At 37.9% G+C, this 14,244-nt stretch overlaps 1 long non-coding RNA gene across 1 annotated transcript; it reads left to right on the plus strand.

Annotated features, from left to right (window-relative positions):
* Positions 1–12,271: 12,271 nt before the first annotated feature.
* LOC149237732 (uncharacterized) lies at positions 12,272–12,859 on the plus strand. The gene is made up of 2 exons (XR_016245305.1): positions 12,272–12,530; positions 12,621–12,859. It is a non-coding gene; the product is annotated as an uncharacterized LOC149237732 (long non-coding RNA).
* The last annotated feature ends 1,385 nt before the right edge of the window (positions 12,860–14,244 follow it).

Below are 14,244 nucleotides of genomic sequence, written 5' to 3' on the forward strand. Positions count from 1 at the left end.
CTCTTCTTGCAGGAGACCAAGTGTAATTCCACAATGTTGGATCAGATCCTTGCCAAAGTGTGGCCAGGAAGCAAAGAAGTGGCGGTGGAAGCCATGGGAACCACAGGAGTGCTAGCCATAGTTTGGGATGATAGAGCTATAACACTTACCAACATACATGCCAGTAAGCACTTTATTCAGGCCAAGTTTCATTTAACAGGGACAAATGTTCATGGACACTTAACTAATGTCTACTTCCTCCAGGAGGCAACAAACAAAGTAGACACACTGGACATCCTAACTCAGATCAACTCAGAAAGATCCCACCCACTTTGGATCACAGGAGGGGAATTCAACATGATTACAAGATTGGAGGAAAAAAGAGGAGGACGGATCAAGCTGGACTGTGAAAGCACGCACTTCAAAAACTACATTCATAACAACAAGCTTATAGATATGGAATTCAACAATGGCGTTTATACTTCGAACGAAAAGCGTGTAGATGCCTTGAATCTCGGTTAGATAGATTCCTGATCTTTGATAATGCAATACATCTTTGCGGGGATCTCTTGGCCTCTATATTTCCACTCTCTGGCTCGGACTATTGGCCTATTAGGCTTCACTGGCAAAGATTAGGAGACAATGTTCACAGGCCCTTTTGCTTTGAAGCCTTTTCACTGAATCACCCCGATTTTCATAACCTGATAACAGAGACATGGAGAAATTTCACACCACCAGAAGGCGCAAAAATGTACAAGTTCCAATTTCGACCTTTTGATCGAGCGCGAGATTTTGAACCGGAGCTCCCGCGCCCCTGCAACCTCGCCTCCTGCAGCCCTCCCTAGGTCTCCCGCTTGGCAGCTACTACTGCTGGGCCTCCAGTCTTCCTCCTTGGCACCCCCGTAGTCGGGCTCTGCCCTCCTCCTCTGGCTAGTGTTGCGACTGGCTCCCTTCTGGCCTTTCCATGGTTGGGATCGACCCCTCCCAGATGTAAGACAATGAAGACCAGGCTGAGATCTTCGCCTCTCTCATTTCTGAAAATGCTACCATCTGAAACAAACCCATAGCTTCAAAGTTCGTCAAGAAACTGGCTGACATCCCAGAAATCTCCCTTCCCCCTAGTCTCCCAAGGAAGGCAGCGATCTCTCTAGCAAAGAGAGGTCTGGTTGGACAATTTACTGGCCTGTGGCCGTCTCCCAGAGCTATACAGAAATGGGTGGTGCGCAACTAGAACATGAACATCCAAGGAAAAATCGCAATAAGATTCTTTGGAAGGGGTTACTACACATTCCTCTTTGAAACTAAAGAAGACCAGAATCTCATCTTCAGAAATGGTCCCTACTTTAGGGATTCGAGAGGTCTCTATTTGAACAGATGGTCCCATGACTTCAACCCAGAAATGGATATGCCTAATGTAGTCCCGGTTTGGGTTCGCTTGCCCCATCTCCCTCTTCATTGCTGGGGAGATGAATCGGTCAAAGCCATTGGGAACGCTGTTAGAAAATACATCGACAGATGCGAACCAAAGGACAACATGCACGCATGTGCAAGGATCTGTGTTGAAGTCGACTTAGGAAAGGGCCTTCCAGAAGCAATCAAGATCAAAGTGGACCAATGGACCCATATTCAGCAACTGGACTATGAACAAATCCCGTTCAAATGTAAGGTATGCCATGAATATGGTCATTTTGCTAATAGGTGTAGTAAACTAAAAGAAAATGAAATGAATGAAAACGTTGAAGTCGGTGAAGATACATGGGAACAAGTCAAAAAAAAGAAAGAAAACCCCAAATAGTCTGGCCCAAAACCAAAGCCTCCCCCAGAAATCCAAGCTGCATCCTTCTCCCCCCTCCCATCTTGACTCAACCATTACCCTCTACATTAAACCCCTTCGAATCTTTGGAGGAAGAAGACCCCTCATCCCCCCACTCTCCTCCTGATCCCTAGGAGCCCCCTCTACCTGAAATCCAACGCCAAGACATTATCGAATCCTCATTGCCTCTTACTATTTCCTCTCAGCCTCTTCTTGATCCTCCCCTCAACAGAATCACCAGAAGCTCATCTAAAGATCACGGGGGTTCTAGTGAACCCTCCAAGAAACCTGGCCCAGGCAGGAAATCTGCTAAGCAGCAAAGGGATGAGAATGCACAAAAGGACATAGCAATGGGAACACAGACACCCATAGAAATTTATATCCTGGGGCAGCATGACAAAAAAGCGATCAATAAGGACCAAGGGGGGTGAGCACCTCCCTGCATACTGCATAGCCAATGATGAAAATATTATCTTGGAACATCAGGGGACTTGGGCACCCCTCTAAGGTAGCAGACCTAAGGGATATTATCATTTCTGAGAAGCCAGGAATTATTATGTTACAAGAAAGAAAACAAAACCACAAGGAAATGAATAAAGTCATTGAGCAGTAGAGACAGTATAGAGGAAGCATTAGTGAGGCAAGAGGAGCCTCAGGAGGAATAGCAACAATTTGGAATCAAGGTATATGGAACTGTATTTCAGAAACAATAAATCAACACTGGATCAAAACAACTCTAGAAAATAAAGTAGATCAGCAAGCCATTATCATCTACAACATCTATGTGCTGAATCACTGCAGAGATAAGGATAGTTGTTGGCATTATCTAAAAGACAGTCTGGACAAGTGTCGCCTTTATCCTCCCAAAGTCTATAATCGAAGCCACACTTTCCATAAGCTGCCACAAAGGTTGTTGCATTAAGTGAAGTACGTGTTATATGTTCTGGATGGTCTATGTTGTATCGATAAGTTTTCAAGTGCGTGATCGTAGTGAAGTTTTATCACTATTCACATAAGTTCCACTGATCCCACACTTAGCTAAATTTCGGAGTTTCCTTAGCAACCTAGCCTCATCCAACTTTCCTGAACTACACACTTCACATATGTAACCCTCAATCTTTTCCGTTGCTTGTTCGAACCGTGCAATGTGCAGAAATCCCAACCTCCCTTACCTTTCAAAAATGCTCAGTGGTTTCCTCCAGTGTCCTTCCCTCAGCCGGAACCCACTGTCTCCAAAAACTATGCAGTTTTGTCCCTTGACTACCCAGTCCTGTTATAGACATTTTTGTGCCTCGCAGCATGGAGCATGAAATGTCAATAATTACAGGGATCCTCAGTCCCTAAACATGTTGTTCTTACCCCTAGAGGAACAAGGTCAGCAAACCACAGCACTTCCTATCAGTTCTCCACCTGAAAACACTCAAAAACAGGCTATTTTTAGATCATGTCAGCTGCTCCACTGAGCATCTGCACTGAATGTCAACTGCTCCTCCTTGTACTTGCGCTGAAAGTCAAAACCAATGAAGGCCACCTGCGCTGAGCGAGAAAGGACAAGTGGCACAGTGAGTCATTGCTTTGGAATCTTCCAAAAATGACACTTGGATCAGGTATTTCGCCTTGTGATGAGTCAGAGGCTTTGTTTCTCCAAGTGGAAGCAAGGTTCACCAAGTGGACTCAAGAACTGAAGATCAACTAAAGATTAACTGAAGAGAGAGAGGACACAAGGCAGCTACACATCAGTTGCAAGCTGACTCATCCTTTCTCAATTCATCTATATATTGAGCTCTCTCCTATGAGCTCAGGAGGCTGGAATTTTGTGCAAAGCAAGGAAGTGCTGTTGGTTTACAGTTAGAGCTATTGGGTGATTGCTTTTATAGAGGAGAAGAGGAGATTTCTTGCTGCTGGGGAGGTGCTGCTGGATTGGAGCCATTTATGGTTGTAACCTTCTCAGAACCTTTTTCTTCTATCAATAAAGCTTTTGATGTTCTCCTATATACTTGTATTGCAATGATGTATTGTTTTTATCTGTATATTTGATCCATTCTAATCCATGCATCAGTTATGAGTACATGTTTCTTGTAGTTTCCCTCTCTTGTTTTTGCAGGATCTTTGTGTAGCTGGGCCGGCAAAGGGAGCAAGGAGCTGGGAACAAGAGGCAAAGAGAGAAGACAGGATCGACAAAAACGAAAGACATCGGTTGGTCAATCTTTTCTTCCTTCTCTGTACTTTCATAAAGGAAAAATATCAAAGCTTTACTTTCAGTTGTTGCTAAGGAACTATCACCCTTAGAGTAGGGATAGGGTCATTCCGAGTCGGATACTTTTCCCCACAACAAGTCCACCCTGCATCCTGAAATTGCATAGATGTGTCCTCCAAGGGCCTCGTCCCAAGTAGTGCCTTACATCCTAAAATTGTGTAAATGTGTCCTCCCAGGGCCTCATCCCGCAACAGTCACTGCCTGTTGAAACTACACAATTATGTCTCTCACAGGCCACGAAGAAAGATGACATGATAGATGAATCTCAAGGAGCTGAGGAGAAAAATAAGTAGACGAAGAAACCCAAGGTATGATAGAATATTAGGACCGCATGGAGACTCCATCTGATGCATAACCCTTTGGAGGCTAGGTATGGAAAACAAAGCAGGTCTTTTGAAATACACCTCTTAATGTAGCTTAAAAGTTTGCCTATCATTGTCGTATCATTCCATCTTCAATGACATTCATATTTGCAAGAACTGAAAGTCATTCCATGTGTTTGATCTACATGTATTGCTCCCTTTCACTTGTTTATTACATAGCTTAGAAGATGAAGAGTATTACCACTTGTTTATTTAAGCCACTTAGGTTGTGACCAACATGATCTTATGACTAACCAGGCACAATGCAAGGCATCCTACGTGGGATGAAAGATGTTTGATGATATGTATGTAGTCAGTGCACTCCTCTGCATTACTCCTTTGCATTAATCCTTTCTTTGTATCTTGCATGTACCCTCACCGCTTGTCAAATTTGGCTACCTGCTGCCAATAGTCTCTTAGCTCTTTCCTGACAAAGCAGGTGAAGGAATTTCCTTCAACCTGATTTATTCAAGGCTCTTCATAGAAATTATAGAGCTAAGAGAAAGAGATGTGGAATCTCACTATCAAACTCTTGAAAATATTTTGCATGTTCGAATATATCCAAACAATTAAGCTACCACTCAACAACATTGTCAATCTTTGAAGACTCAAGAAATATCACATCTCTAGATATTATAAACTTCTTATTCACTTCATCATAGAGATGGTATGCTTTGGAGGTATGAGTACCCAAAGAAGATACATTTGTGATTCCTTGCACTGAGTTTTTTATTTGTTCCTTAGGTATGAACGCATAATATGAGGAACTAAAAACCCTAAGATGCCTCACCGAAGGAATGTGGCCATACCACATTTCATAGGGAGTCTTGTTTCTAATAGCAAGAGTTGGAACCTATTATTTATATACACAACACATAGAACCACATCAACCCAAAACCTTATGAACTTAACATGTGAACTATGCCAAGTTCATAGTGAAAGTAATACATTCCAATGAACTATGTGTTGAAAAATGCAGCAAGAAATTCTCAATTTGATTTTTCCTTGATTAAATTGAAAAAATTCAAATTTCCACATCAACAGAGAACTTGGATGATGTTAACTTGTGTGAATTAACTTCGAGAGAGCAATAGAGTAGGTTTGTGTCTTGTGATTTTGATTAAAACTTCATAAGTAGTTGCAACTCTACACCATAATTTCTACAAGGATGGTGGAGGCAAATTACAGAATATTTGTTAGTAGACAATATCCATACTTAAAAGTATCTATGACAACTTTTGCGAGAAGAAGATGTTGAGAATAAAATATTGGATAGTGGAAGAATTAGTCACAAAATTCACAAGGGTGGTAATTTTGGTTGCAAGTGTGGAGGTAGATGGATTAAATGTAATTGTGTAGTAGACAAGTCACAGCTACTCCTTTGATATTTGTCGATGATGTGTTACTATTTGGTAGATTGACCTCTTTTGATCGATATCTGCACTCCTTATGAATAATAATAAATCTCATATGATTTCTGCTTACCGAGATGATGCATTAGTACTGGATATTTATCATAATTTTGGTGTTATCTCCACTGCATTGGATGCAGATTTTGAAAATCTTAGATTTATGCTCCAACCTAATTGTTATGGAATTAAGGATTGGAGTTTACTTATAGAGAAAATCCACTGTAAAATTTTATCATGGGCACAGAGGTGGCTTTCCCTAGGAGGCAAGTTGAGTCTAGTTCAAGAAGTCCTTCAGAGAATCTCTGTATATTGGCTTCATATTTTCGCTCTGCATAAGAATATCAGTAAATGTATATTTTTGGCTTCATCTTGGCATGAGACAATGTGTCGTAAAGGACAGAGTGGGCCTGGTTGTTGTTTAATATGCATGGAGGCGAAGGATAGCCAGACTCATCTATTTCTTTCATTCTCCTCAGAAAAATCATTTTGGAATGGTGTATTTAATATGTTGCATTTACAGGCAAATTATATCTACTCTTTTGTGGTTGATTGTATTCGAGACTGGATTATTGAATATAAAAAATTTGGACCACTTCCAATATACATTGGGCTTTCGACCCAAAGAATGCATTATTGTCTTGAGCTCATTTGTTGTGATACATCCACCTCCATCCTTTTCAAAAAAGCTAAAAGCCTCCCTGAACTTAGACATAACCTCCATCCCATATTCCTTTAGTAGATAAAACCCTTCTCTCATTTTCTGACCATGCCAATCTACCCTTCATCACATATTCTCTCATGAGCCCTGTGTAAACCACCATTTCATTCAAGGATGGGGAATTTGATGCGTACTCTAACCATATTTGTTAGATACTTTCCCCCTTTTCTTGCTTATTCATTCATTGCCAAACACTATACCACTAGTTCTAAGAATCTTGTGGATGCTATCACCACAATAAATGTATATTTTATTTTATACGAGACAAGAATTGTATATTTACCTTTGGGACACTGCAAAAATATTTTGATGCACCTTTGTGACCTTTATGACTTTATGAACTTAATTCCCATTCCATGTTCATCCATGAGGACGCACTTTATGATGTTCTACGACGACCTAATGTCCTTGTCAACTTCCTCTCATCTTCCTTGTCATGTTTTCAGGACTTGTGTATCCAACAAGAAATTTGGGAGATGAATGCCATCAAGGTAGAAAATCAAGGGGGTTTCAAGTCATTTATTTAGGGTTCCCACTAGCATAGTCCCACTATATGATCCACCCAATCCCTAAATTGGCGTCTACTGCTATTTCAATTAATTATTAGATGATCATGGTGGGCCATAATTCCAAGTTAAATATTATGACTCTTCATATTGTATTATTGGAGATACTTGAGGAGACATCTTTTTTACTAAAGGGTTAAGGGAGGATTTTGAATTCAATATCGACCCATCAACCATATCCTCAACATTTATCCCATCAACCATATCCTCAACATATCTAACCAACAATCAAGAAGAAAACTGAGGTGAAGCATGGACATCCTCTCTCGCCCACGTTGTTCAACATATATATCAATCTATGAATGCCTCTACACTCCACCAATTGTGCATCAATAAAATTTTGGGTTTCACCACTGTCCTCCAGGATGGATACATGTTGTCCTTGCATTGTGCCTTTGATTGCAGAGTGGCTAATAATCATAGTTTATCGTGGATGATTGTGATCGTACGTAACATCCATGGTCCAATTCATTTGTTTGGTGCCCAATGAATAATTAATGATTGTGATCGTATGTAACTAACTTTATTTCCAATAAATAATGAGCATATCAACATTTGGCATGAGAGTATCATGGGGAGGACTCCTTTATCTCAACATTAAAACCTTGTCACCCCTAAAAAATTGTGGAACACCATGGGTCGTCATATCTTTTGTTTCGCTTTACATATCTAAAGAGGAAAGGCTGTGATTTCAAATTCAATAATCTAATCTATTTGTTGCAGGTAGATCTAAGCCATATTTTAAGAAAATTGAATTCATCTTTAGCCATTTCCTCCTTCACACAAATGGCTAGGGTTTGAAGTATCAACCTCTATTTTAAAATGAGATTCTATTAAGACTCATCTAATATTTTGTTTGGATTTTGGGCCTAAACTTGAATCAAAATATATTTGGAGGAGGCTGAGAGGGTTTTAAAGTTGATTTATAGCTTCAAAATTGATTTGTTTTTTTAATTTATGGAGCTAACTCGATTTACTTACAGGCTTAGGAGTTTTAGACACCAAATTCATTTGAAAATTTTGGCAAATTTTATTCGAGCTTTTCATGGGATTTTTGATGCAGTTTTGATTCGGCTTTTGGAAGTACTCTGGACTTTGAATAAATTGCATTTTGGGGCTCGTCTTAGCATAAACATCATGCATATGATGCTTCTGAGGTTTCGTCGATCTTGAGGATGCGACAATGTTCACCGTTGATTGCTTTAAGCATATGGAGGAGGATTAACTAGCACTTGCACCAAATGTTGCAAAAGAAACATCGTAAGGCATAAATGTAAATGGTCATTGAAAATAAGAATTAATAAATAAAATTGCATGCAAAGGTAGAAGATAAACACTATATACTAATAACAAAAATCTATTGTCAATGCACTACATTGAATGGTCATATCATTTGTCTATTTAAAATATTGATGAAACTATTTCACCTGATTCCATGGCCTTGTCCACAAGTAACCTGTTCAATGTTAAGCTTGGAAATGCCTTCCAAAATACGAATACAATCATCTCATGAACAACTATTATCTCTAATACAATAGTTATCCTTTCTCCAACAATTTTAGAATGTTGTTGGAAAATGTAATCCACCTGAACTTGCACTGCTTTATTATTCTCGGAAACTATTTCACTGGAGAAATGCCCCTCTCATATATATAATCTATACAGTTAGTAGCAACGCCTGCCAAATATTAACACTTCACAGTCGATAGCAACATTCTTAGAGGTAGAAGGTCAAGGTATCTGGGGTGTACCTAATGTCAATGTTGTTGATCTAAGCTTCAACATTTTTGCGGGTGAAATCATCAGTGAGATCAAAAAACGAATTTGTAGTGGTTGGCCACTCAAAACAACCAATTTTTCGACAACTTGGTGCTAGTGACATAACTTCTTGTTCTAGGAAGAAAATAAGGGACACCAATCATATTACCATTGATTTGATCAAAAGTGCTTAAATTCTGTAAATTATGTTAACTTGTCTTTAATTATACAATACATTTTCACTTATAAATTAAAAATCCAATATAAAATCATTGGAAATCTTATTAATAACCAAAAATAATGATGCAAAAATGCCCCTCATATGTATAATCTAAACAGAGTCGATAGCAACATTCTCAGAGGTGAAAGGTCAAGGTATCTGGGGTCTACCTAATGTCAATGTTGTTGATCTAAGCTTCAACATTTTTGTGGGTGCAATCATCATTGAGATCAGAAAAAGAATTTGTAGCGGTTGGCCACTCAAAAGAACCAATTTTCTGACAACTTGGTGCTAGTGACATACCTTCTTGTTCTAGGAAGAAAATGTTGGTTTATAGGAGTTTGAAACCTCTTAGAGTCAGTGGGAATTCAGTTGGATCGTCTCCCTCCTTTCTAATATTCCTTAATTGCTCCTGGTCACCTTTTACCTACTAGACAAGAGCTAAACAAGATCATCAGGGAGGACATCTACAAGAAGTTCGTCCAAGTCACCTGGGTCAATCCTCTAGGAGGGTTGTGCCCAAAGATGGCCTTCTACACTGAGCACTTCTTAGAGTTGAGAGACGGGCTCATTGTTCGACCCCAGTATACGTTTCACCACTGGATGCATGCTCTTCGAATTCCTCTAGGCTAGTTCAGAGTAGGTTCTCATAGACTTCGGGTAGAGATAGACCACCAGGTGGATAGACTAGACAGACTCTGCCAGGTATGTCATTTACAAGAAGTGGAGATCGAGGTGCACTTCATCCTTGGATGCCCTGTCTACTATGAGATCAGAGGAAGGTTTCATTGCTTGTTCAGAGATTCTCGGACCCTCACCGACCTTTTCAAGTACCCCGATCAGAGATTTTTGGCCCTATATATGCAGAAGGCTCTTAGGTTCTGAGTGCATATTCTTCAGCCTCCCATTAGACCAGACCCCACACAGAGGATCCGACATTTTTTAGGGTACTACCTTCAGACAGGGGCACCAAGAGATCAATTGATACAAGTACGTATCCAGACTGCAGATCAATGAGGATCTGTGGGACCTCACCCTACCACACAATATCTCAGCAGAAGTTCTATCTTAGATCCGTTCCTGGGAGACAGACTAGGTCCTCCAACATTCAGCAGCGTGTGAACCCCCCCATGATACGATTTAGTGGACAATCTGCACTTGCCATTAGCTCTTCATCAAGTCAACAGACTTTATTGAGTTTCTTCAGTATTATTCATGCAGCCTTAGATGTTAGTAGAGATGGGTTTGATCCTCAGACGTATTAGCTCCCAGATCTTCTCTGCTAGGGCGAGATTTTGATTTACTCCATGCATTGTATCTTTGATTTACTTCATGCATTATATATTTGATTGTAGGCCATTTGGTTCTCCCGCTTTGTATATACATCAATGTACTCAACAGTGCCTTTGACATACTTTGTGGTCATTAGTTGGACATAAATATAATTATCTTATCTTATCTTATGTTATCTAGATCCCTATCTAGGTTTTCAGATCCAATTATAGTATTTAAGCACTACATGTACAGGTTTATCCACAAATTTATTCACGAGGTCATCCTGTATCATTGAAACAAAGAATATACCATCACATGAGAAAATTTGATGAGTGGAGCTTGAGCAGATCAATGAGGACTGAAATTTAGTAGCTATCATATCATGTCCAATTTACTTTAAAATTGTTATTACTTTTTCTTTATTTAATTATTGTAGCGAGGAATAACATAGCATAATACTAGATAACATTTTATACCACGAAACATGATCTCATTTAACATGTATTTATATGTTTCTTAAATTTCATGAAACTCATTATAATTTAGTTGTCAAATTAGTAGTGTGGATAGTTATTATTGGCTACTGTTAACTAATGCAGGGTGTCTCATCATTTTTATTTAAGAAGAACCATGCTACTTGGAATTACTCCTTTGGGTCATGAGCCATTAACATGTTTCCTTAAGTCCAAGGAAAATAAACTTTTAGTGAAACAAAATTAGTTTTAGAGCATACTACAAATCCATAACCCTCAATACTTAAAACTACAATGTAATTTCTCTTTTTACACAAACACAAATAAATTCCTTAAACCATAATGCAAAGACTTTTATATTATTAAATGATTTTGTAAAAATTATTAAATTTAATTATTTTTAGTTTATATTATTAAAAAAAATGAAAATAAATTATTTAAAATAAAAGAAATATATGCTTGGAAACTTTCAAACAGATTTGAAATGATAATTTAAAGTTTCAGATTTATATAACACAATCTCAAAACTCTCCCTTTTTATCTTCAATATTCACCAATATTTTATATAAAATTGCAGTCATATAAATATGATGTGCTTTTACGCCTTGTATTTTAATAACAAGTTTGCAATATGATTGCATTATGGATGGAAAGAACAAATGTAAGCTAATATGAAAGGACCCTCTAACCTTCCAATTTGGTAGGTAATTAATAAATTCATTATAACGAATTTATGTTAGGAATATTTTAATTGAAAACCAGGTCCGTCTCTTTTTATACCCACTAACAGCAAAAATCGAAAAACCAAAGAAAGGGTTCTTTGCAAATTGCAATCCTAGTAGTAATAGATAAAACGAACATTTATCTTTGCAATGTCTACATCGAGTGAATAATGATATGCAATTTTTATTTTATTTTATTTTTATTTTTTTAAATTTATTATTATTATTATTACAGAAATGAATATTTCATAAAATTTAAAAAATAATGTATAAAAAGAGAATGAATATTTTTATTTTTTTTTTTAATTTAGTTTTTCTTTTCAATTCAGAAATGAATATTTTAAATTTATTTTATTTTTATTTTTTTAATTTAGTTTTTTTTTTTCAATTCAGAAATGAATATTTTAAATTTTTTTAAGGCTATTATTATTATTGTTATTATATATATATATATATATATATATATATTATTAATTCGTAAACATGAATTTATTTTTTAATCAACCTTTCATGATAAGGGAATGTGGAAAGCGTCCTTTAACTGTTCATGGCATTAGTTTAATATAACACAAAATAAATAAGGGAATTTAAAAAGCATCCATTAACTTTTTAGGCCACTATTTTAGTTTGTATTTATATATTTAAAGCCTTTAAATGAAGAAAAGCACAAGCCATAAAACTAAACATAATTAACACAGTCCAGAGCGAGGGTTTGTTCTCGAACCTTCTTGCCCCACCCTCCAGATGTACCTGCGAGTAGCTTGCCACATGGGTTTACCTCCGCGCTTGATCTACGCCAAGCTTATCTGATGACTCAGGATTGTTGAGGCATGGTAAGGGTAATGATCACAGGGGAAGCAAGGAAAACATCGCCATTTGCTTCGTGATTCGACTAAGAGAATAGCTCTGCAACCAATTCACCATTGGGGTTATAGAGGCAGGTTCCGAGGTAGTCTTCTACTGTCGCCAGGCACGGTAATACCTCTGCTCATGATTCTGAGTCTTAACATTTTTTCTTTCCTCCGTCTTTCAAGTAGTAACCATGTCATAGTTTTTCTATTGCAGCAGCGAGGAGGTTTGCTTTTTCTATTGCAGCAGCGGAGATTCTTCAGATTTGTAAGGGCTCTGTTATATACAATTGGGTCCGTGACTATTTTCGATCGGACGACCATTGTTTGATATATTGCATGATTTGGGTAGCCACGTTTTGAAGATAAGTGCTTTTATTTCTTGAGACCCATTTGAATTTTGAGGGATTTAGGATGAATTTGTGATGGCCCTGTGCTTTCATTTGGAAATACTCATAGTTACTTGCATAGAACGTCATGAGTTCGAAACTACATGAACTGGAAACTCCTGAAATGAAACTCGAGGAGATCCATGTATCCATCAGAAATGCGAGTCTATCCATGACACACGGTGTTCGCCATCTGGAGGTGACAAGTTCCGCCACCTCGGTCGACTGGGTTGAGACCTCTGTCATGAGGGTTCAGATTCATGAGGGATACTCTACATTCCTTTGTAGACAGAGGTATGTACCCAGGTTTAGCTTTTCCTCTTAAAGAGTTTGGAAACCCTAATTCAATTTTCTCTTTCCTGCAATACTTCCGCAACTCACTCTCCAAATGGGTGGTTCAAAAGGGACATAGTGCCTCTGCCATCTTCAACCACAGGTTAGCATTCTGAGGCTAGATATAACCTCTATATGTTGGTTAGGAAAAACTTACAGTTCTGGGTATTATTTTGAAACCCTTGCAGGGGTTCTGTTTGAGTTTGGTTTTTACAACAGAATATGTAATAGACTACTTATTGTGATTTAGCCGTCGATGCCACAACTTCTTGGAGTTTCCATTTAATTGCATTTCTAAATTTTAATCTGAATCTAGTGTAATTTAATTATGAACTGTGCATGAATGTATTTTTCTGTTTTGAACATTTAAATCTCAATTAATCTCCATTGAAAAGGCAGATTTCACCCCTCTTTACCAGCACGTTAATTAACTCGTTTTCATCATATTATCTATGTTTTCATTTCTATAGTGTATTCGCAATACATACTTCAGCCTGAAGTCAGCCTATATGATTAGTTGTTTCACTGCATAATATTTTCATTTTCAAATCGGTGGCTAGGTAATAGAGGTTTCAATCCTCATTCTTCTCTAATTTTTTTTTTGAAATTTTAATCCCTTATGTTAAAGGAATTATGTCCAGTAAAGTCCAGAACAATTTAAGTTTTTAACTGGACTGTCTCTAAAAACGTTTTCCTTCACTCCGATTGTACCTTAGTCTCCAACCCAATAATAGACCTTGGCTCTTTGGTATGTAGATTTCCCAGGGTTTGTAAGTCTTACGCTACCTGTTAATAGTACCCTCTTATAGGTTTAAAGTTTCCAAAATGAACAATTAATTGAACAACCTGTGGATTGCCATGGACCCTTACCCTTGATAAGGGTAGCAATTTTTTTTACAATGGCTTGTTAGATGGGTTCTTAAACAACTATTTAGACAGGCCCGGAACGGTCTAGAACTGCCTTCCAGTTGCATTGCAACTACAAGAGGTTTAATGTAAATTCCCTCTATGTTTTCCATTTCAGTTGACAATTAAGACACATTTGTACAATATTATAATTGTGTAAGCAATATTCATCAAGGAATTACACATTACTTTTCATAAATAGAATTATTTACA

Source organism: Pinus tabuliformis, chromosome 8 (assembly GCF_031772625.1).
Source record: "Pinus tabuliformis cultivar Carrire ecotype Pingquan chromosome 8, CPIR1, whole genome shotgun sequence".
Classification (NCBI taxonomy): Eukaryota; Viridiplantae; Streptophyta; class Pinopsida; order Pinales; family Pinaceae; genus Pinus; species Pinus tabuliformis.